Genomic DNA, 25,844 nt, shown 5'->3' with positions numbered 1-25,844 from the left:
TGAAGGAACTACCCACCTTATTTGCTGCAGTAATCTAAGGATGTCAAAGCTTGGTTTGAGTTAAAAACACAGGGAAAAGGGTAGGAAAGGGAAAATGAAGAAAATTATTGAATGTCATCTCTAACTCTTTTTAAGATATCTTTTATTCAATCATTCATTCATTCACTACAACTGCTAGAATGCTGGGGATAAAACAATAAGCAAGGCAAACATGATCAACCTCTTCTTACATTCATAAGAAGAAACAAATCCCAAAAATCAACTAAAAATGCTTGCACATATTAAATGCTATAAAGGTTCAAGTAAAATAATAACTTTTCTTTATAATAATAACAACCAGGTAAAAAGGGAAATTTCCATTTTTTTCCATTACAAAAAAAAAGTCCTATAAAATATGAGGAGAGGAACACATCCTACATGAAGAACACTAGTTCTTCTCATATTTTTAAAAACCAAAGAAGAAGATTTGAATAAATGTAAATACATTCCATGATGGTGAATCAAAAGATTTCATTCCATTTATATTCCCAGTGAGGTTTTGGAGATAAATGATTTCATTTGTTAAAAAATAAAAATCTAGAAATAACCCAGAAAGCTATTTTAAAACAATAAGAAGGCTTACTATTTTAAAATTTCCATTAAAAGCCAGGCAGAGTGGTGCATTCCTGCAATCCCAGTGACTCAGGAGGCCAAGGCCAAACCACTACAGGTTCAAGGCCAGACTCAGCAACTTAATGAGATCCTATCTTAAAATTTAAAAAAAAAAAAAAAAAAAAAAAATTAAAGGTCTGGGATGTAACTTAGTGGTAAAGTACCAAAAATAAAAACATAATAATAAAATAAAATTTCTGTTAAAGACAGTGCTTTCAAACATTACAACACTGGCCTGTAAATAGATCAGTGGAGCAAAACAGAAAATCTGGGAAAAGATTGAATATAAACAGAGCTAGTGATTCATTTCACAGGGCAAGATAGTGAATAATGTTGACACAACTGGTTATCCCACTACAAGAAAATAATCATTCCACTTTAACTGGAAAAAAAAAAAAAAAAACTTTAACTAGAAAATGGAATTTAAAACTTTAGAAGAAAGTTAGGAATATATATATAATTGAGGGATTTGGTACACATTTTTTTATATAACAGGAAATGAACTTGTGTAGGCACCTTTGTGTAGGCATCTTACATTCTTATAAGAAAAAAAAAAGGTATGTAAATAGAGAAAATAAGAAAAAAATCTGTACAGAAGGAAAAACTATTTTCAAAATAGACAAAGTAAAAATATTCACAAGTAGACAAAGAACTCCTATGAATTCATGGGGAAAACAATGAACTACCCAAAAGAAAAAATGTGATGATGCATTTTTATTTCTGCCATAAACAACATTAAAATTTGTTCACGATCATTATGTGGAAGCTGTTTTAGAATTCTGTGGGAAGGGGCAGACTAGTTTTTATTTTGTTCTGTTTTTTGTTTTCATCTGAATAATAATAATATAAAATAATATATTTTCATCTATATAATATAGTCCTTGAAACACTGGCCAGAGCTATTAGACAGATGAAAGAAATTGAGGGATACACATAGGAAAAGAAGAACTCAAATTATCACTATTTGCACAAGATATTATTCTATACCTAGGAGACTCAAAACATTCCACCAGAAACCTTCTAGAACTAGTAAATGAATTCAGCAAAGTAGCAGGTTATAAAATCAACACCCATTAATCAAAGGCATTTCTGTAGATCAGTGACAAATCCTCTGAGATGGAAATGAGAAAAACTAACCCATTTACAATACACTCAAAAAAATGGGAATCAACTTATGAAAGAGGTGAAAGATCTATACAATGAAAACTACAGAACCCTAAAGAAAGAAAACAAAGAAGACCTTAGAAGATGAAAAGATCTACCTTGCTCTTGGATAGGCAGAATTAATATTATCAAAATGAGTATGCTATCAAAAGCACTATACAAATTTAATACAATTCTGATCAAAATCCCAATGGCATTCCTCATAGAAATATAAAAAGCAGTCATGAAATTCATCTGGAAAGATAACAGACCCAGAATAGATAGCTAAAGCAATCCTTAGCAGAAAGAGTGAAGCAGGTGGCATCCCTATACCAGACCTTAAACTATACTACAGAGCAATAGTAGCATGGTATTGGCACCAAAACAGACCTGTAGACCAATGGTACAGAAACTAACTCACAAAATTTCAATTACCTTATATTAGACAATGGTGCCAAAAACATGCATTGGAGAAAAAATAGCCTCTTTAACAAATGGTGCTTAGAAAACTGGAAATCCATATGCAACAAAACAAAATTAAACCCCTACCTCTCACCATACACAAAACTCAATTCAGAATGGATAAAGGACTTAGGAATACAACCAGAGACCCTGTGTCTAATAGAAGAAAAGTAGGCCCTAATCTCCACCATGTAGGATTAGGCCCCAACTTCCTTAATAAGACTTCTATAGTGCAAGAATTAAAACCAAGACTCAATAAGTGGGATGAAATCAAACTAAAAATTTTCTTCTCAGCAAAAGAAACAATGTGTGAGGTGAATAGAGAGCCTACATCTTGGGAGCAATTTTTTAGCTCCCACACATTGATAGAGCAGCAGTCTCTAGGATATATAAAGAATTCAAAAAGAACAGACACTTCTCAGAAGAGGATATTCAATAAATCAACAAATATATATAAAAATGCTCATTATCTCTAGCAATTAGAGAAATGCAAATCAAAACTACTCTAAGATGTCATCTCACTTCAGTCAGAATGGCAGCTATTATGAAGACAAACAACAATAAGTGTTGCAGAAGATGTGGGGGGAAAGGTACACTCATATATTCCTGAGACTGTAAATTGTGCAGCCAATATGGAAAGCAGTATGAAGATTCCTTGGAAATCTGGGAATGGAACAACCATTTGACCCAGCTAACCCTCTCCTCAGTCCATACCCAAAGGACTTCAAAAGAGCATACTACAGGGACACAGCCACATCAATGTATATAGCAGCACAATTCACAATAGCTAAACTGTGGAACCAACCTTGATGCCCTTCAGTGATGAATGGATAAAAAAAATATATGGCATATATACACAATGGAATTTTATTTAGCAATAAAAGAGAATAAAATCATGGCATTTGCTGGTAAATGGATGGCATTGGAGAAGATAATGCTAAGTGAAGTTAGCCAATACCAAAATACAAATGTCAAATGTTTTCTCTGATACAGGGAGGCTGACTCATAGTAGGGTAGGAAGGGAGAGCATGGGAGGAATAGATAAATTCTAGATAGGAAGGAGGGGTGAAAGGGAAAAGGAAGGAGCAGGGGATTAGCAAGGATGGAGGAATGTGATAGAAATCATTATCCAAAGTACATATATGACAACATGAAATGATGTGAACATACTTTATATACAAACAGAGGTATGAAAAATTGTTCTATTTTAATAAGAATTGTGATGCATTCTGCTGTCAAGTATTTAAAAAATAAAACCATTGAAAATATTATGAAATAAAATATGTACAAATGTACTGAAAGGACCCACTATGTGGCCCATAAATATCAATCCCTAAGTATAGGCTACTAAAATCTTTAGATCTTAAGTTGAACCAGTCTTCAAAGCCTTTTTTCATATGATCACATCAGCAAGGCAAAAGTGAATATGCCCTAAAGAAAAGATGAAAGGGGGGAAATCAACGAAATAACGTAGGAAGCAAGATTTCATCTCATTCCAGTCAGAATGGCAGCTATTAAGAACACAAACAACAATAAGTATTGGCAAGGATGTGGGGGAAAAGGCACACTCATACATTGCTGGTGGGACTACAAATTGGTGCAGCGAATATGGAAAGCACTATGAAGATTCCATGGAAAGCTGGGAATGGAACCACCTTTGACCATCTATCCCTTAAAAACAGCATACTACAGAGACACAGCCACATCAATGTTTATAGCAGCACAATTCACAATAGCTAAACTGTGGAACCAACCTAGATGCCCTTCAGTAGATGAATGGATAAAGAAAATATGGTATATATACACAATGAAATATTACTCAGCAATAAAAGAGAATAAAATCATGCCATTTGCAGGTAAATGGATGGAGTTGGAGAATAAAATGCTATGTGAAATTAGCCAATGCAAAAAAAATGCTGAATGTTCTCTCTGATATAATGAGGCTTGTTCATAGTGGAAATGGGAGGGGGAAAATGGGAGGATTAGATGAACTCCAGATAGGAAAAAGCAGTGGAAGGGGAAGGAAGGAGTATGAGGGTAAAAAAGATGGTAGAATAAGATGCATATTATTACCCTAAGTACATGTATGAAGACACAAATGGTGTGAATATATAAAACCAGAGATATGAAAAATTGTGTTCCATATGTGTAATAAGTATTATAATGCATTCAGCTCATATATAATAAATTAGAATAAAAAATAAATTTCAAAAAAAGTACAATAAAAAAGAATCTTGTATTCATTCAAGGTGTATTCTAAGTACCAAGACTAAAGACAAACAGCTTTAAATATGCAAGAAATTAGGGAATTTTATAGCAATGAACTTTCCATAAATAAACTACTAGAATGTGAGTTTTATGTAACCAAGAGATAACTGGCAATAATTTAGCAAAAAGACCAATGGTGAACATTTAATATGTTTGGTAATAAATCTAAAGTGAAAATAAAAATGGGGTTAAAAGTGAAAATATAATATTCTGTTGTATATTTTATACTATAACAATTTCATATCAACATAGGTGAATGGTTTTAACCAATTAAAATGAAAAGATTTCCAAATGGATCATAGACCATGACCCAAGTGTACAATATATGAGTGTTGTTCTTTTAAACAAAGTCTTTCAGAAAGGATGAAAATAAGGGATGAGCTACTGTCACTGTCATCTGTTAGTAAGATGGGCACAGCTAAGCACCGCACAACTGCTGCCCAAACACACATTGATGGACTTCCTCACCAATGTCTGGAGGAAGAAAGAAAGTATGATACAAAGTAATACTGACATTTCTTCATGGTAAAGTTAAGTAAGTGCACTGCATCCTGCCTCTCACCAGGAGTGCAACTATAAAACCAAAATTATCAGTGAATTTAACAGGTTTGTTTCCTCCTGTATCCCGTGACATCATCTCAGCCCAATCTAAAACCTGGAGATGGATACTAGGGCCCAGAGAAAGTCCCAACAAAAGCCTTGTAATTCTGCTTTGAAGAGTACAAAAAGAACTTCTAACACATGTACATTGTGGTGAAGGAGTCTGGTTATCTCTCATGTTTTATTTTGTGGCAATGGTGATAGAAATAGAAGTATCGTAAATTAGCATTCTACCTCACAATGAGGCATGGAATGGGTACGAAGAAGTACTTTGGATATGACAAAGGGAAATAAAGGGAAAGGAAGGGAATGTAAATAAGAAAGAGAGTAGAACTGAACATTACTGTCCTATGTACATATATGATTACATGACCAATGTAATTCCACATCATATAAAACCAGAAGAATGAGAAGTTATACTCTATATATGTAAAATATGTCAAAATGCACTCTACTATTATGTATAACTAATAAAAACAAATTTTATAAATACAGACATATATATATATATACTTATATTTATGTATATATGTGTGTGTATATATATACAAATATATATATATATAATAAAAGTATGAATGGAAGCCCATAGATCCTATATCTTTAGGAGAGAAACCTTGTTCTGCGATCAGAGAAGCTATTATTTGCATTATTCAGCTTTCCATTACTGTGATAAAATACCTGAGAAAAAATCAAAGAGGAAAGATGTATTTTGGCTCATGGTTTCAAAGATTTCAGTCCATGGTCAGATAGTTCCATTATATATGAGTCTGTGGGGAGGCAGTACATAACGACAGAAGTTGGTGTCAGATCAAAGCTGTCCAGCTAGTGGTGTCCAGGCAGAAAAAAAAAAAAGAAAAAGAAAAAGAAAGAAAGAAAAAGAAAAAGACTGGGGACAAGATAGGCCCTTCAAAGTAACACCCTCATGACTTCCTTCTTTCAGATAGCCTCTTCAGAAACTAGGCCATGCCTTCTAATTCTCTGTCCATCTATACAGCACTATAAGTTGTTGACCAACTCTTTAGCACATGGTCTTTCAGGGACATTTTAGATCCAAACCAAAACATGGTTCCAAGAAGGCCAGTTCTCATGATCAACTCTGGACATGGAAGTCATAGAACACATTCAAAATTAAAAATCACATAAGCAAGCAGAAAAATTTCACTCATGACAAAGGACAAGACTGAGCAAATGCAGATGTTGGGATTATTTGACCATGACATTGAACAATCATTTATGAATGCATAATTAATGAAATGAAAGGAAAGATTAAACATCTACATGCAGAAATATAAAATATTAAAAAAAATTTTAAAAATGGAACTGAAAAATAATCAAAATTTAAAACTCAGTGAATGAGTTCAATACCAGAATGGGCACGAAAAAAGAACAAATTGGTAAATTTGAAGATATATCAATAGAAATTATGCAATCTTAAAAAGAAAGAGAACAAAAGATTCAGAAATACTAATTAATTAACTAATAATTTAATAAACAGAGTCCCAGAAGGCTGAAATTCTAAAAGGTATACCTTTCTATCACTGACAAAAGAAAGAGTACAGTGTAGAAAAAACATTTAAAGAACAATGATTTAAAATCTTTCCAAACTTGTCAAAACACATTAATGCAAAAATGCAAGAGGCTTAATCATTTCCAAATAGAATACCCCTCATTTTAATCAAATAAATGAAAACTAGATATATTGAAAATGGCCTAACAAAAATGATGCACTGATTACAGAACAAAATTTGAAAAACTGATTTCTCATAAGAAACCACATTACAGAAGGAATTGAAACAACATTGTAAAGTATTTAAAGAAAAGACCTAATAAACAGCATGTTTTTATAATCAGCAAAAAATCTTTCAGATAGCCTATTCAGAAATGGTGCTGGGAAAAATGTAAAGCCACATATAACAAAATCAAATTAACCTTCTGAGTTTCATGCTGAACAAAACTCAACTCAAAGTGGATGAAAGACTTAGGCACTAGAAAAGAGACCATGTGCCTAAGAGAAGAAAAAGTAGGCCTAAATCTTCACCATGTGAGCCTAGGATCTGACTTCCTTAACAAGACCCCTAAAGAGCAAGAAGTAAAATCAAGAACCAATAAATGGGATAGGCTCAAACTAAAAAGTTTCTTCCCAGCAAAAGACACAATAATATGAAGAGAGAGCCTAGAGAATGGAAAAAAAAAAAAAAAAATCTTTACTACATGAACCTCAGATACAGCATTCATCTCAAGGATTAGTTCACTAACACCAAAAAAAAAAAAAAAAAAAAACTCAGTCAATAAATGGGCCAAGTAAAGGTACAGACACTTCATAGAATACCAAAAACACAAATAACCCAATTAATAAATGGGCTAAGAACCTGAAGACACTTCTCAGAAGAAGATATACAATCAATCAATATGTGAAAAAAATGTTCAACATCTTTAGCATCCAGGTAGAATTAGAGAAATGAAATCAAAACTACTCTTAAGATTTCATCTCCCTCTAGTCAGAATGGCAGCTATTAAGAATACAAACAATAAGTATTGGTGAGGACGGGGGAAAAGCACACTCATACACTGTTGGGAAACTGCAAATTGGTACAGCCAATAAGGAAAGCAGTATGGGGAATCCTTGAAAAACATGGAATGGAACCACCAATTGACCACCATTTGACCCAGCTAACTCTTTCTTCAGTCTATACCCAAAGGACTTAAAATAAGCATACTGTAGTAACACAGCCACATCAATGTGTACAGCAGTTCAATCACAATAAATAGACTGTGGAACCAAACTACATGCCTTTCACTAGATAAACAGATAAGGAAAATATGGTAAATGTACAACATGGAATATTGATAAGCATTAAAAGAGAATAAAATTATGGCCGTGACACTAAATGGATAGAGTTGGAGAATATCATGCTCAGAAAGGTAAGCCAATCTTGAAAACAAAAGGCTGAATGTTCCCGTTGATAGGTGGATGCTGATAAATAATGGGGAAGGGGGTGAAATGGAGAATCTTTCATTGGACCAAGAGAAGGGAGAGAAGAGGAGGGAAAATGGGGCTAGGAAAGATGGTGTGTACATGTGGTGTGACTGTACATCATGTACGAGAGAAACAAAAAGTTGTGATTTATTTGTGTACAATGAATCGAAAAGCTTTCTGCTGTCTTGTATAACTGATTAGAACTAACAAAAAGTAAACTAAAAAGAATACCTCTCTTCTTTATAAATTTCCCAGTCTGTGGTCTTCCATTGTAGCAATAAAAAACAGAAAGACAGGGCTCCTGAGGGAAGCAGAGATTAGGAGCTCAGGGTTGAGCCCCACAGAGAGAACAAACCAAGGCAATTCCTCCTGATGGCTGTTGGAAAGCAGGTCACTGGGAGGAACTACTGCTGGTACACTGTCCTCTGGCTAACAAGTTCTTTACCTCCCATCTTGTTCCTCTCGTTCCTTTGTTATTAATAATCAGATCTTGCTTTTCAAACCCCAAACCTAGCTCAGAATGTTATTTGAATAGAAGCTGCCATGAAGCTGCAGTATGAAGAAATGCATGACCTGACTCACTAGAGCAGTTGGGTAGAATCCAGGCTGTCCTGTCCAGGCTTCAGGTACTCCCCAGCAGGGTCCAGGAAAGGCCCTAGTCTCAGCAAGGAAGGATATGTTTGGAAAAATAAAAAATAACTTGCTGCCACTAGGTTTCATCTCTGGATGGACCAGCTCTATATGCCAGGGCAGTGCCATGCCACCTCACACCAGAGCACACACTACATGCTGCCTGTAACCTCAGGATGCACAGGACAGAGCAGAGAGCATCAGTACTCCACAGGCTTTCCCAAGTTAGCAGGTAAAGCAGACAGCCTGATATTTCAGAGAAAAGAGGAGAAAAGCAACATTTCCTGTATACATCTGCTTTAAATTATAGCTTGAAAACTATGCTTAAAGTAAATGATAAATAAATAAGATTAGGACTTATTTATATAAAAAATTAGAAGTCCCAGTCTCATAAATAAGTCGAAGTAATATGAAGCCTAGTCTTACAAATAAGTCAAGTCTAGTCTTGTAGCAAGTGCATCTCAATGAACAAATAACAAAAGCACATTAGTTTTACAAGGCATACATGTGGAAAAGGAGTCTCTGATCTTCAATATAATTCACCCCAGCCTAGTAGTAATGAGCCCTTTCCCTGTTAATTGGTGATGGTTTGATTTGGGAATCTGCATTTACATTCTTGCCTTCAGTGTGGTTAAGAAGAATAGTATCCAATACACTTCATAATTTATTTAAAAATCTATATATAATGATTGATACTATCCTTATGACATCATTCTTTCTTAAAAGTTCATCTATTCATTGGGTTATTTGTTTTTTGGGTGCTTACCCTTTGGGGTTCTTTTTATACCATTGAGATTAGTGCTCTATCTGATGAGGGGTAAAAAATTGCTCCCAAGATGTAGGCTCTCTATTCACCTCACAGATTGTTTCTTTGGCTGAGAAGAAACTTTTTAGTTTGAGTCCATCCCATTTATTGATGGACTCAATTAAATTAAAGATTTTAATTTAATTCTTGTGCTTTAGGAGTCTTATTCAGGAAGTTGGGGCCTAATCCCACATGACGAGGATTAGGGCCTCCTTTTTCTTCTATTAGATGCAGATTCTCTGGTTTAAGTCCTAGGTCCTTGATCCACTTTGAGTTGTGTTTAGTGCATGCTGAGAGATAGGGGTTTAATTTCATTTTGTTGCATATAGATTTCCAGTTTTGCCAGCACCATTTGTGGAATATTACTCAGCAATAAAAGACAATAAAATCATGGCATTTGCAGATAAATGAATGGCCTTGGAGAAAATAATGCTCAGTGAAGTTAGCCAATCCCAAAACACAAATGCTGAATGTTTTCTCTGATATAAGGTGAATGACCATAATGGGATAGAGAGGGGGTGCATGGGAGAATAGAGTAGAGTTCTACATAGGGCATAGTTGTGGGAGGGAAGGGAGGAAGCAGGGTGTTAGCAATGATGGTGAAATGTGATACACATCCTTATCCAAAGTACGTGTAAGAAGACATGAATTGGTGTGACCACACTTTATATACAAGTAGAGATATAAAAAATTGTGCTCTAAATGTGTAGTAAGAATTATAATTCCTATTACACTGATTCCTCTGTCATGTATTAAAAAATGTAAAATCAATTTATAAAATCAGCTTATTTGGTGTTGGGGGATAAACCCAGGACTGCATACCTAGTAGGCAAGGGCTCTACCACTGAGATATACTCCCAACCCATTAAAAAAAAAAACAGTTGTGGGGTTGGGGCTGGGGCTCAGTTGTAGAGTGCTCACCAGGTACACATGAGGTACTGCGTTCAATCTTCAGTAACGAATAAAAAGAAAAATGTATTGAGTCCACCTAAAATACAAATATATATCAGTTTTGACACCTTCCCTCACATAACAAGTTATGTGAACTCAGCATGTTAGGAAGGGGTCAAAACTGATTTGACACCTGAAGAAGTTGGATGTAACCTAACTTTTGCTGTAAAGATATTGATTACCAATATAGAATAAGGTAAAGATTATAAGATGTTCCCTAAGTAGAAGATGCCTTACCAAGCAAGGTTATCTTTCTTCCCACTCCTGTATGTCTTTAATTTCATTTTCTTGCCTTATGACATTAGCTAGCAACTCAGTACGATGTTAAAAAGAAGTAGTAGGAGAGGAGACCCTTGATTGTTCCTGATCTTAGTGGGAAAGTTTCAAGTTTTTTTTCATTAAGAATGTGGTAGGGGTGATATGGCAGCTAGTGCCCAGGTGTCAGGGGCAGCCTGCCAGCTGGGAAAACTTGCTAACACTGGGCTAGAAGTCACCCAAGCCCGAGGGTGGAAAGTGGAGAGAAGGAGCCCAGGCCCTGCGGGGGTGACTGGGCCACTGGTGGCTAGTCACTGGCACAAGCCCAGGCCAGGCCTCTGCATTTCCAGGCAGAAAGCAACAGTTGCTATGAGCCACACCCAGCGTGGAATTCTGAGTGTTTGGGTCATAATTGAACCCCCAGCATTCCAGGAGTTTCAGAGCAGAGGTGGATAGAGATAGAGGTGGTTTTCAGAAGTGGATAGAGACGAGGTGGTTTTCAGAGGTGGATAGAGACAGAGGTGGTTTTCAGAGGTGGATACAGACAGAGGTGGTTTTCAGAGGTGGATGCAGACAGAGGTGGTTTTCAGAGTGGGTCTGATGGCTCACTGAAATTGGGGAGATGTCATCCTGGTTTAGAGGCCTAGGCTCCAGCTTGGGCCACTCCTTGGGTCAGGTGGGGGACAGCTTGGCTTCCCTCACTGGCCACAAGTCAAACGTCACTGAGGATGAGGTTCTCGACGATTTCGAGGATGTGGAAGCAGGTTTACCTAGTTATTGGAGAAAGAACATTGAAGATACCAAATGGATGATCAGATATGACAATGAAAGACTTAAAAACTATTGTACTGAGCTGGAAGAAAGGTATGCAGCATCCGAGCTACGCATCCAACATCAGTCTGCAAATTACCGAAATGAACTGGCACAGAAAGAAGTCGAAATCAGGCAACTGAAAGCAAGACAGTTTGTACTAGAGGATGAGTTGTTGCAACTGAAGTCAGCTGCCCAACCACTGCATTCAGGAGCTGGTGGTGTACCATCAACCACTGCCCCGTCTTCATTCGGTCATGACATCAGTCATGGTTCAGCTTTTCCCGGTGATGACATGGACTTCAGTGACATCATTTCAGCACAACAAGAAATCAACAGACTGTCAATTGAAGTTTCAAGACTCGAATTTGAAGTTGGCCGTTGGAGCGCTGTTGCTCAGGCACAGGCAACACATAATTTGGATCAAAGTGAAATCTGCCAACTACAAAATACTATTAAGCTGCTTGAACAAAACCGAAATCAAGACCTTGATAATCACCAAGACGAAATTGCAGTTTTGCAGAATGTACATCAACAGAAACTGGCAGAGATGAGTCGCCGTTATCGAGAGGAACTAAATGCCTCTGAAGAAAGAATTAAAAAACTTGAAAATCAGTTACAGCAAGGTGACTTGAGAGTAACAGTAACTGATGAGTCTAAAATCTGTGACTTGCAAAACATGATTCAGGTTCTACAAACTGAAAAACTAGAGTCTGTCAGGAAGATTAAAGAACTTGAGGATCAACTAAAAGACATAAACAAACAATTATCTTTGGCACAAAATGACACAGAGGTCTTGAAGAGAGAAAAAGAGCCAAACCAGCCACCCCTTTCACAAAACACCTAGCTGCTTGTTAACTCCAGTACCACATCACTAGCACCTACTCCCTCCTCTTTAGGTAATGGATTATTCTAGACTTCCACATATAGGTAGATAAAAACCAGCTGGCCATCTGTGCGTTGGTGCCCAGTCCTGGGTAGAAGCAAATATAAAAAGAAGAGAGAAAAAAAAAAAACACAGGAGAAGGGAAGGAAAATTCTGTCTTGCTGTCTAGTGCTCAAGCTATTTCAGGACTATAATTTTAAAAATATAATAACAAATCACAAAAAGGGAAAGCACTCGTATTGCTATCTCAGTCATAGCGGGACCACAGCAGAAGCCTTACCATGCGCTCCAGATGGCGTGAACAAAAAGGGCCCCAACTGAGGAACCACAGAAGGAGCAAGAATTGAAGGCTGCACATGCAGATCTTAAGTTACAACGGAAAGGAAAGCCACAAAATCTTGCTCAGCCGCCCAGCCCTGTATGCAGTCCCTAGGGTCCTAGTTGATAACATGAATACATTTTAAAAGCAGCAGTAAAAGGCTATTTCCAGTTCTCAGCATGTCCCCAACATGGAGCAGCTGTGGCTGCCTCTCTCTGGAACTCTGCAGGCCACGCTGGCAGAGGGAGGCAGAATGACACATCAAACAGGTGCGTCTAAGGCTCCCACCTGAAAGAGACATATGTTGAGGCTGCTCACGCTCCACAGGGCCAAATAAGTTCAGCAGCCATGCCCGACTCCGACAGGGCTGCCACATACAGCTCTCCAAGGCAGAGGTCTTTGCCTTGTTGTCAATCTTAAAGGGAGATTTTTCATCATTTCATTATTTTAAGAATGAATCTGGGTAATTATATTTTTGATCTTATATTGGAAGGACAGGTCATTTAAATTCTGGATCTCAGTCTATCTGAAGTACTATGGAATTGGCTGGGTCAGGGTTTCCAACCCCAGAAGCATCACCACTTTGGTGTGGGGGCTCCCTGGGGCTCTGTAGGTTGCTTAGCAGCATCCCTGGTCTCTACCCCTAGATGCCAGCAGCAGTTGTGACAACCACATGTCTCCAGACATTAACAAACATCTCCCTGGTTGAGAATCACTGAGTCAGATGATCTCTAGTGTCACTTGAAATTCTAAAATTCAGTGATCCACTAATCTCTGTTCAAACTGATAATACCCTTTGGGAAATTTTGCTCATACAATATTATGCCAGCCCAAGTAAGCAATAACTCTAAAGTTCGTTAGGGTGACATTCTATAAATAGGACTTCACCTGCTATAAATATAGGTCCATCAGCCTCTTAAAGACTAAAGCACAATGTGAAGAAATGAGAAAACAGTACTCCTGTAGAAGGTGGGAGCCAGGTCCCTTTCTATCAGTAATGTTTCGGCTGTGTCCCAAGAGGACCTTCTCCATAAGTGGTTTAGACATCTTTTATTTATTGAACTTATATCCTGCCCTATTCCAAGAAGCACTGGAGGCAGCTCACAAAGAGGCATATAAAATAAAGTGGAGGCAAAATGGTAAAAATAGGTGGAAATAGATAAGGAAGAGAGAAAATAAACTTTCCAACCCCTGAAAGTCAATACCATTTCTGTGATGAGCAGAAAACTTAGCTCAGGATTTTTCAGGACCTCTAAGGAAAAGCTGAAAATAAAATACACTTCTCTGTATACTTCACATTGTCAGAGAAGGGAAATTATTCTCTAGTATAATAAGATTTTTCTTAGGACTGAACTCAGAAAGATGCTTGATGGGGAGACCTGTGTGTGGAACACAGATCAAAAGGACCCATATTCTATGGTTGCACAGTGGGAGGCCATTCTTGTAAGAACCTTCAATATACTATAAAGGAATAGTTCAACAAATTTGGTGAAGGTATTTCTTTAGGACAGTAAAGCAACATGAGTAGTTTTTACAGTGAAAGTTGTCCAGTGACCTTGGTGATCTCAGGATGACACGTCATTTGCAGGGACAGGGATGTAGCTCAGTGGTGAAGCATGTGCTTAGCACACACAAGGCCCTGGGTTTGGTCCCCAGTCCCCCACACATACCACATACATACCACACACACACCACACATACACACAAACATTATTTGTCAGTAGAAGTGGTTTTCTCTGTGGTTAACAAAGAAAACTTTTCTTCAGAGAGAACCTTCTAGAGAAGTCAAGTATATAAAACAGATCAAGGCAAAGTTGGACCTTTCCTTCCTTTTATTGTCTTCCCTCCCCAAAGACCTCAAAGGCTTCTGTCACAGAGTTCAGAAGCCATTAACCTAGAAAATAAACTTTGAAATACTTAGGACAGACTCAACAATACAATAAATATTCATTGTGCCAAGTATCAGAGTAAATATTATCTTGTACATTATTTTTCTTGAAAGTAATTTTTTCAGTTGAACATTTTATGAGAAAATTAACAGTTCCAGGTAAATCCCCAGGAGAGCCTGGAAGGCAGAATAAATCATTAAGCCCACATTCACTATGGAAATTAAAGTCCTGACTAGGAATCATATCCGGAGGCAAGGCTGCTCTATCTCCTCACGGCAAACGGACACAAATCAGAATTTTTCTCAGGAGTCTATTTTGGATCCACACAGGACTTGACTAACAGTTTGGTTCATGTGCATAGTTTCTACATTGTTGAACATCTCCGGCAGTTTGGGTCTGAAGATTTTTCAGCACAAATACTGCCAGAGATTGACCACTGTTATGACTAGCTGGTTCCTATCAGTAATGTCAGGTAACTGTTCTCACCTCAGTCTCAAAGACTCCTACAAACCTCCCATTCTCTTCCCTCAAAGACCAAGACAGAAGCACCCCTGAGCAGCCAGCTTCCACTCTTGCCCTGGACCCTCATGGGGCTTTGCTCCTCAGTTCTGAACTGAGACCCTTCAAGTGAAAGTTCATTTACCACATCTCACCCTGGGAGCAGACAAGGAACAGGAAATTGCACCAGAAAAACAGGGACCTCTGAACCCCTGGCTCTTCCACCACCTATTCCACAGAATTGTGCTTTTACAAAAATGGGAAGTAATATCCATATATGTATGCTATGTCAAAATACATTCTACCAGGCTAGGGATATAGCTCAGCTGGTACAGTGCTTGCCTTACATGTATAAGGTCCTGGGTTTAATTCCTAGCACCAAAAAAAAAAAAAAAAAAAAAAAAAAAATCTACTGTTAGGTATAACTAAAAAGAACATATTTTAAAAAAAGAATTGTACTTTTATAAGAGGGACTTAGAGACCTTTTTGCTAAAGTACAGACTCTGTACTTGGGCCTGCGGATGCCCAATGGGTCATTAAAAGCAGGCTCAAGCTTGGCATCTCCGTCTTCACTTTTACCTATTTCCTTTATTACTTTAAACTTTGGATCAGATTCCTGCTCAACTCTGCATGTGGGCATGTTAACCATTTAAGGAGTGTTCATCCAGAGCTGGTCATCCTCCCCCTTCAAGGCTGAAGACACCAAAAGAAGAATAGCTAAGGGAGATTTTCAGCAGACTGTCCACTGTCAGCTCTGACACCCTGTTCCAGACCCCTGGGGTGGAGCACAGAAGTCTTCAGTCATTGCCCACCTTCCAGGAATGGTGAGGCTTGCAGGCAGATCAACCCATGATGAAGCTGCCTCCCCTGGGAGTAATCATCCCCCTCCAGGATCACAGATCTGATGGGAAATTTCCTGTGAAGCAATGAGAATTACCCCCTGAGCAGTGGCTACTTCCTTGACCCCTGTAGACTGTGTGTGACCAGAACCGACATAATGATCAGCCAGACCACAGTCTGACCAAAACTGCTTAATTATGCAGACCTTTGCCCCAGCCCCAATTCTTCTTCTCTTCCAACCTAAAGCTCATGTCAGCATCCCCTCAAAAGACAGGGCTGAGACACTAGATCTCACTCATCTCTCCAGCTGGCTATGCTGATTCAAGTTCCTTTCCTGCTTTTCACCATTACACTTTTTGTTTTTTGGAGTGAGTGGCTAGACCTGATTTGTTGGGACCCTCAGAGCTGGGCCTCTGGCCTAGGACTCTGATAACACTTTCTCAGACTATTCAATGATAGAAACACATATGGGAAGCTCTCCTGAGGAACAGTAAGAAGTGAATAAAGTGTTTCATAAGGAACTACAACTTGGAAAAGCTATGGTCATGCATTAGCGGGTAGATCTAAACACCATGATCATCTTGTGTAATCAGCAGCATGAATAAACCATAGAATGCAATCTGATAAAACTGGCTTAATTAACATAGAACTAAGTAATAGAGAGCTGTCTGGTGTTTCTTACCTACATGTTGGAGAATGGCTACCAAAATTAATTTTTGTCTTATCAAAGTTAATACTGTGTCTTTCTTCTTTGTGATGTGTTAAAAAAAAAAAAAAATCAGCCTTCAAATAATAGCAACCAGCACTTACAGAGGATATGTTAGAAACCAGGCATTGTTTAAGGATGATATTCATGCTGTCTCCTTTTAACTTTTATGTTACCTTTTAAGGGTATTATTTCTCCCTTTTCAAAGAGGAGGAAACCAAATCACAAGGAAATAAAGTAACTTCCCCAGGTCGAAAAGCTTTGAGTGGTAGAGCTGGGATTTGTCACAGGGAAGCCTGGCTCCAGAGTCTGTTTTAACCAATAGGAAACAGTGCCTCTGGGTTTCCTTACTCATAGGAACTGGCAGTAGATAAATCCCTGTCAAGTAAGAATAACTTTAAGCATAAAATTGCTACATGCCCATTGAAAGAGAAATAATGTTAAAGATCAAACAAAACACAAATATATATGAATAACTACAGCAAAACCAAATCCTATAATCCATTCTCCAGTCCATCATAAATACTCCATTGCTTTTGCTATATCAGAATATTAACAACCATTTTACCTCCTTCTAGTGACAGTGAGATGCAGCTTTCCTTACATTCATGGATTAGGGCCTGGCTGAAATATCTGATTATTTTGTTACTGGGACAACCTCAACTTGACTGCGGAAAACAGAACATTTAGAATTGATGATATGCAATCCACATCTTCCTTTTGAATTGATGTAAAAAAATTATCATTTTTTTATTATAAAAGTAATACATGCTATGGTGAAAACATTTTGAATACAATCAAGGGTCTGTGATAAGCAATACAAACAGTTTGGTTTACATCTTTTCCATTTTATTTCTATGTTGAGTGTAGTTACCAATTGGTCATTTAAAGATTATCAAGGAATATGACATGAATTTATTTCTACTTCCTATTTGATATTCCCAAAAGTCTATAAGGCAGGTACTGTTGTTGTCATTATTATTCTCAGTTTTGGTAACTGAGGCTTTAGTAGGGTCTAGAACTTGCCCCCAGTCAGGATGCAAACTAGGACCCAGGATTGCTGATCCTATCATCTCAGTAAGGCAGACACCCTTTCTTCAGTCTGTCTCAGGCTCTGTGCTTGGTAGAGATAACAACTGTTGCTAGTTTTATTTTCTCCAGGTTTCTCTCTTTTCTCATTTAAATACAGCTTCCCTAGCTTATTTGACCTCAAGGTTTCTTAGCCTCAGCGCTGTAGGAGGTCAGGTAATTCTTTGTGGAGACCATCCGATGAAACCTCTGTTTAACAGCATCCCTGGCCTCCACCCACTAGAGGTCAGTAGTGCTTCCCTGTCGTGACAATCTAAAATGTCTCTACACATTGCCAAAAGTCTTGGGGGAGGAAGGGACAAAATAGCAATTTAATAAAAATCTCTTAACAGTGTTTGAAACCTCATAGTCATATTAACAGAGTCCATTCATTGAGATGGGCCTTCATAATTCACAGAAACACCTCAACTAAGATCATCTACAACTTTCCATTTATGAAGAGCCCCTTCAGGGTTTCTGACCAGGTCCACATGTATGTATTTCTCTATAGTTTTGAGGTATCTTACAATGCTTTTTATTGTGCTGTTTTTTTGAACAGACGAGTCCTCACATATCTTCCCAACCGGTCAAGTTGTAAATTAGTTTAAGGCAGGACTGAGGCGGTCTTATCATTAATCCAAATCTTTCTGACAAATTAATTTTTTAAAAAATATATTTTAGTTGTCAATGGACCTTTTTTTAATTTATTCATTTATATATGGTGCTGAGACTCGAACCCAGTGTCTCACATGTCCTAAGCAAGCTCTACCACTGAGCTATGGCCCCAGTCCCCAACAAATGAACTTTTTACAGAACATCCACTCAAATACCTTTATATAAATCCAAACTTAAGTAAATGCTAGAGTCTCATTTCAACATCTCTTCCAGTTGTTCTAGCGTTTCCTCTCATAATATTGTATTTAATCCTCACGAACCTAATTATCTTTGTTGCAATTCCTCTGAGCTCTAATATAAACTTCAGAGTCTCAAGGAATACTCTGTCCAACTTATGGTCCCTTCTAGATCTTTCCCAAGAGACTTCCCTTTACTGCAGCAAAGGCAGGACCACATCAGCTAATTTCACCCCTAGAGCCCCAGACGTGCCATTTCACCCCACTGTCAGAACGCACAGTTGTTACAGAGCTCAATTAAAACAATTTTGACGGAGAACACAAATGCTGACAATTGGCTCCTGTGACCTTCTAAAATCCATTTTAGAGGGTCTTGAATTTTCTCCCAATAGTCAGATTGTTTCCTAGAGTGTTAATGGATTCACTTTTGTCCTTTGAGATCCTTGAAGAACAATCTGTCTTTCTCTTTAACTATCAATGTGCTACTGAAAGGATTTCTGAATCCAGGCTGCAGTACTCCCCTTTGACCCTCATCACTAAGGAGAAGGAACGGAGGGACAGGTCATGTTTGGCTTTCTCTAATTATACTAATTGCCTTCGCAACAAACACAATGAAGTTCCATTTAACAGCAGAGAATTCTCCCAGTCCATTCACTTTCCTCCATTTGATGAGAATTTCTCAGTCTAAAACATTGACTAGATTAATAAAAAAGAGAAAGAGACAAAGACAGATGCCTGGTGGTAAACTTTCTTTAGTCTCACTTTTGTACTATATATTCTGATCAATACCATTGGTAAACAAGATGAATTTTGCGAGTTATCAGGCTAATTAACAGAGGCTGCTACAACAGGCAAATCTGAAACTCTCAAATGATTTAACTCAACATGTTTATTTCTCTCAGACAAACGTGAAAGTACCTCCTCCATATCATAACTGTGCCATCTTGAATATACCACCTCCAAGTTCATTTCCACGGGAAGGAAAAGGAACAAAGCAAATGCACTGTTTCCGCTGCCTGCAAACAGCACTGGTGAAACTGTTCCCGGACGTCGAGTGAATCTTAGTCTCATGACTCTAACTCAGAAGAAGGGACTAGGATTTATAAAGGGACACATGAGTATTTGATGATACGAATTTTTCAAAGTAAAAATATACAGGAAAAAAAAGAAAATTATCATTTTGTCAACAATAGCTCTCTGTATAATTCTGTGATTATAGGTGACTTGATATTATTCTCTACATTCTTTCTTATTGTTAAATTCTCTATAAGAAGTATTAATTTATAATAAAAATATTATTACATAAATAATCTATATCATTCAATTTCATACAGGATTATCTTCCCACCTCAGCTCCTGGTATATAATAAATCTTCAGTTACTGCAAGAATGAATAAAAAGAGCCAGGAAGAATTAAACAACATAATTTGTTACACTCATATTAAAATCTACTATAATGAAAATCAATCTCAATTTCTGGTTGCTTAGGTATAGTGCTAATAAAAAGCAGATAAAAATAGCGCAACAATTCTCAAGACCCAAGACCCTTGCTACATAATTCTACATTTGCAAGAAACATTCATGAAATTTCAGGCTACTCTTTCCAAATAAATACATTAAATTTAGAATTTAATAAAACTATGAAGTTTCAAAATTTTTCCTAATTTTTTGAAGATTGGATTCTTGGGCTGGGGTATAACTCAGTGGTAGAACACTTGCGTAGCATGCACAAGGTCCTAGATTCAATCTCCAGAACCACACACACAAATAAATAAATAAATAACACTGGATTCTTAAAGAGCTTAGACTAATTAAAAACCTTAATATTCTAGACGATGTTTTCTGCTTGGTTTATCTTCTCGGTCATTGTCCACAGGATTCTGAGAAGTTTTAGGAATATGCAGGTATACACACAAAGCCCAGCTTCATCTCCAATGCTGTGAAAGGGCCTGGACATCATGGAGCAGAGCCCTGTGTTCCCCTGTGCCACTTGGACAGGGGCCAGGGAGAGTGACTTCCTGGGGTATCCATGTTGAATCAGATTTTACTTTTTAATTAAAGCGTCTCCATTTCCAAACAAGAAGTCAAAAAGTGAAGAAGGGTTAGAATTACAATAGCTAACACATATTGATCCCTTACCACTTGCCAAGCACTTTGCTAAGCATATCATACTCTATCTCTCATTTATTCCTCAAAGTCAAATTCTGAAGAAAGACAATGTCCACTTTACAGATATGGAAATTAGTTCACTTAGAGGATTTGACATTAAATATCATGAGTGGATCCCATGCACATAACTACTACCCCATGTCACTTATACATGTCAAATCATTTGGAGTACTGGAAAAACAACACCCTTCCCAAGACTGCTAATGGGATGTAAACTTTTAAGGAGGCAGAATAGATACAGTAGATTGGTGCTCAACATCTATCCCAACTTCTTACTAATGATCTCCTTTTTTCTAGCATGAGCAAAATGTTTTTTAAACTTCTCTGCACCCAAACTTCTCTACACCCAGGTTTCTGAGTGTGGTTTAGAGTCCACCAAGCAGACACAAAGCAGGAGTGAGAAAAATGGCAGATTCTGCCATTGAGCATGGTCATGGAGGTACCTTCCTTCTCTAAAACAGTGCTGCCAGGGGTCATGATGTGTGTTCCCTCAGTTTATGGGTATTGATGGGTACAGTGAGCACCAAGCACTGACTGATGCACATCATAGCAGACCTGGCATGGTTCTGGAACCAGCAATAGTTTCCGCAGTGTCCTGGTTACGGACATTGTCCAGAGACCACACACGTGGCTTTTTGCTACAGTAGTGGTAGTACAGTTCTAAACCTGGTAGCTTTAGACACCTGATCAAAAATTCATGACAAGGTACAAGATCATTTTTAAAAAATACTTATCCAGAGCCTTTTACTGACCAGACACTATACAGTACAAGGTGATGGGATTACAGTGACAAAATATACTTGTTCCTGCACTTTAGGAGCTTACGACCTAGCTGAGGGAGCAGAAATTAACAAAATAATTATAGAAATCCAATCTCTGATTATCTTTACACTCTGATTACTCTTAAAGTTCCACATGCTTTCATTTCACCCTGGGCAGTAGAAACCATCAGGAATTTCTAGAATTCATAACTTATTGAACATTTAGTCCAGCTGATCAATTTTAACCTTCAAATGAAAGCAAGTTACAGTCAGGAATTCATATATCAAAGAAACCACTCATGATGACAATGCAAAACGTCCAGGAAGACTCCTCTGGCCATGGCTACCATTCAACAATTACGGTAAGCAAAACTATTCCCTCCTAAAGATGAAGGGGGGAAAGGCAATCATGACATCAGTGCTGAGGAAAATAATTAGTCATATTGACACACCGCTAATGGAGCGCGGGTCTCTGGCTGATCGTATTGATTGCACTAATGTTCTTTCTAGAGTGAGCTCCCTTCATTTGTTCTCACAGTACGCCATCTCCCAGCTTGGAGGGATTACTACTCAGCATTATGATGGGTAATGACTGGCAAAGGGTGTTTGCAGGCTCAGAGTTTTTACCCACTGGGGGGCTCAGAAGGTCATGTTAAAGACTGGATTTAGGGGAGTCTGAAGACATCATGACATCTAAATCCTTTTTTTTTATCTGATTATGGGCAGTAATAGATATTATTGTGTCATTACAGCTTCCAGACAGATGATATGGGTATTGTTCATAGAGCCAAACAGTTAACCTCGTCTGTAAAAATGCTTTAAAAAATGTTAGACAGTTATAAAATAAATAAAAGCTTAGCTGCAAATAAAAGGAAACTCAGAACCTAAGTACAACTGAAATTTTACCTACTTTCATTTGTTTTAACTTTCTTTTATTCTGTAAATATTTTTTTATTTATATATGACAGCGGAATGCATTACACTTCTCATTACACATACAGAGCACAATTTTTCATATCTCTGGTTTTATACAAAAAGGAAAACACGTAGATGAATATATGTGTGGATAAGATATCTGAAATTAAATACTACACAAATATGTTTCAACATTAACAGTACTTTATACATAATAAACCCTAAATTGTTGCATGAACAAATGACTCCAAAACACAAAAGCAATGTCAAATGGCACCACTACTTCAAGATGATTCGGATTTCCACACCAAATTACAAAAGTGAAAAGTAATTTGAGTAAGCTCATGGCACCCAAACTTCATATGGAAACATTCTCTTTCTTCTTGATTTTCCATATTTTTTTATGAGGCACTTCTATTTTCAAGATAAACACTGCCTTTCCAAGAATGATTACTTTCATTTTAACAATATATATTAAAATACTTCTAAAGTATACAACAAATTATCATAATTATCTAAGATTTTTAAAAATAAGACATTTCATAACAATACGAGGAATTACAAAATCTTGTCCAAAGGGCAGAGGAAGGCACACCAGGAGAGAGCCTCCTCACTGTGCGCTCCTCTCTGAGGGATTAGGCAAAGCTGCCTGGTAAAGGGGGGCTTGGTTCCAAAAGGGGATAATACCCAGAGTGAGCTAAGCCAGGATCTGGGACATGGCGGTGGGAGGGAGAGTTGCTACTATGTGTTGAATATGAGTATGGGCCAGACTACGGCACATGCTAAGTATGTGACAAATGCACAGGTTATCTAAACTCATAACCAATGGACATTAGTGTGGGTGAGCAATCTGAGGCCCAGGGAACAAAATACTCGCAGAGAGGGACACAACTAGGAATGGGAGAGTCTGGATTCGAACCTCTGGCTGTCAGGTCCAACCCATCCTAAACAAGGAGACTGTGTCCAAAGCAGGCGAATTTTTTTTTCTTCTGTAGGAGAAACTCAACTATGGATGGAAAATAAATGCTCTCTTTCCTCTCCGGAAAGCACCAGAGAAACAGGCAGGATTCAAGCCAGAGACCCTGTCAAGGGGTGGGTTAAGTGGAGATTTTCACTTGGAGACACAAATGCCCAGTAATGCTGGAGACACAGCAAATGCTGCAGCATGACAGCTACAGATTCCCACCTGCTGGTGAACCGATTCTCCCTGCACACTCCTCGCCATAGACAGGCTTTTATGAGTCCTGTGGTTGGTGCTGCGCTGACAGATGAGGGACAACTGACTGGAGCTACATGGGATTAGGAGGACACGGTTATTGTACTTGATGCTACACAGATACCTTTAAGGGCTACCAGGAGGTGCGGCATGTCTGTCTAACAGCTCCATACCACTACACTCTCTAGGGCTTTCCTCTTTTCCAGTCATTTTTTGGTGTCATTTTGCCTAAACAGCAAATTGTGTCCCCCCCTACGGTCCTACCAGGCTTCTCAAAAAATGCACATCATTGCCTATACATCCTAGCAGCTGGACTATAATATGCCAGGAACTGGTAAGCAAACTTGTGTGATGGAATGTGAACAACCTACAAATGGGTCCTGTCCTTCCATTCATTCACTCAACAAGCTTTTTTTTTTTTTTTGGGGGGCGGGGGTGGGTATCAGGGATTGAACTCAGGGGTACTTAACCACTGAGCCACATCCCCAACCTTTTTATTTTTGTTTTGAGACAGCAACTTACTAAGTTGCTTAGGGCCTGGCTAAGTTACTGAGGCTGACTTTGAACTTGTGATCCTCCTGCCTCAGCCTCCCGAGCTGCTGGCCAGGTGCGTGTCACTGCACTCAGCTGACACATATTTTTTTTAAGCATTCTCAAGAGTGGCAAGTGTTCTACCTTAGGAAATCAAAGATACCTCTGACTGGCTCATATGCCAGTAGGACTGAAGAGTTGGGAACAGGATGGGACACCACACGGTGTAACTGAGATTCCAACACTTTTCACAGGGTGAAAGTGCAGAAAAGGAAGCAGGATTCATGACAGTAGCAGGAGTCTGGCCCCAAATAAAGTGCATACACTACATTCAGGAGAGGGACCAACTCGGCCATCTTTAGAGTTCAGAGAAAAAGAACAGCTATTTTTTTTTTTCTCACCATATGCTAGGAGTGTCCTTTCTATGTATGAATTCTTACAAAAACCTTAGGATATTGCACAATAGTTTTTTTTTCCCCCCATTCATTTCTGGAAACTGAGTCATGGGATAAGTTAAGTAATTTGTCCAAGGTCACATTCTAGTAGGGAGTAAGGAGGCTGGGATCTAAAAGCAGGCAAACTAATTCCAAAGCCCTTTAACCACTTCAACTCTTAGCCTACAGGAAGGTGCTCAATAATTAATAGTAAAATTAAAATTAAATACACCATGTGATATCTGACCTATTGAGTTAAAGACCCCAGCCTCCTCTGAGACTCTCAGGGTCCTAGTGACCCCAGATCGTAAGATGCTGGTCCACTGTTAATATAGCTGAGCAGGTGTAGCTCCAACTTACAAACCCATTGTCTTCCAAACATTCGCTAATAGTATTGGATTCTGAAAATACTTTCCCAAGTACTAAATGGGAAAAGTACCCTATCACGAAAACATATTTTAACCTATAATGCTGGTAAATTGCTATACATTTGCAATACCTTGGAAATGAGCTGCAGTGCTAAGAGTTTTAAAGGAATGGTGGCAAGGAGATGTGGGGTCAGGTGGCCCCTGGTACCACCCCATAGGGAACTTGTTACTTCCAGAAGGAGCAGAAGCGGGAGGGGGTCCCTTGATGAAACACTTTTTTAATATTTAGACAGAGGCTGGGGCTCTTGCCCCAGGTCTCTAAAATGTGTAGGAATGGGTCTGAAAATCTGTGAATTCAAACTACCCAAAAATAATGATAACAATATACGTGTAGATGCTCCTACCACTGTTTTGTCCCTTCAAGAGAAGGTCAGGGTCCTGCATTAACACTTGCATCTTTATGTAAAGGATCCTACAAAAAGGCTATGCAAAATAATGAAACCCAAATCCATGTAGAGAGGCAAGGATCAGATACCTATCTCTGAAAATAAGACCCTGGATTCAATTATAATAGGTAAGAATGTTTCTATGAATTTCATGTACTAAATCAATTCCTAATACTTTCAAAACTTGTGCCAATTTTTGTCCACTGTGTTTTAAACCTATAAACCTATCAGACCTTTGATTTAGAAAAATAAGTAAGTGTAACTAAAATAGATTCCAATAATTATATTCTAGGCAACAGTTCAAATTGTTTTTTACTTACTAACTCAGTTAGTATATATGTCTCTCTGTGTCCCTGCAGTGTGTGTGTGACACAGAAACCTTATTCTGCATA

The 25,844-nt window shown here is 38.0% G+C and overlaps 1 protein-coding gene and 1 non-coding gene across 9 annotated transcripts in view; both read right to left on the bottom strand.

The window, feature by feature from the left end:
* The window catches only part of Bicd1 (BICD cargo adaptor 1), a 229,526-nt gene that overhangs the window by 158,250 nt on the left and 45,432 nt on the right, over positions 1-25,844 (bottom strand). The window lies entirely within an intron of this gene.
* LOC143398698 (small nucleolar RNA SNORA73 family) lies at positions 20,446-20,648 on the bottom strand. Its single transcript, XR_013091302.1, has one exon. It is a non-coding gene; the product is annotated as a small nucleolar RNA SNORA73 family (small nucleolar RNA).

Source organism: Callospermophilus lateralis, chromosome 4 (genome assembly GCF_048772815.1).
Source record: "Callospermophilus lateralis isolate mCalLat2 chromosome 4, mCalLat2.hap1, whole genome shotgun sequence".
Lineage (NCBI taxonomy): Eukaryota > Metazoa > Chordata > Mammalia > Rodentia > Sciuridae > Callospermophilus > Callospermophilus lateralis.
Note: the sequence above shows the minus strand (reverse complement) of the source record. Positions and strands in the feature narration are given on the sequence as shown.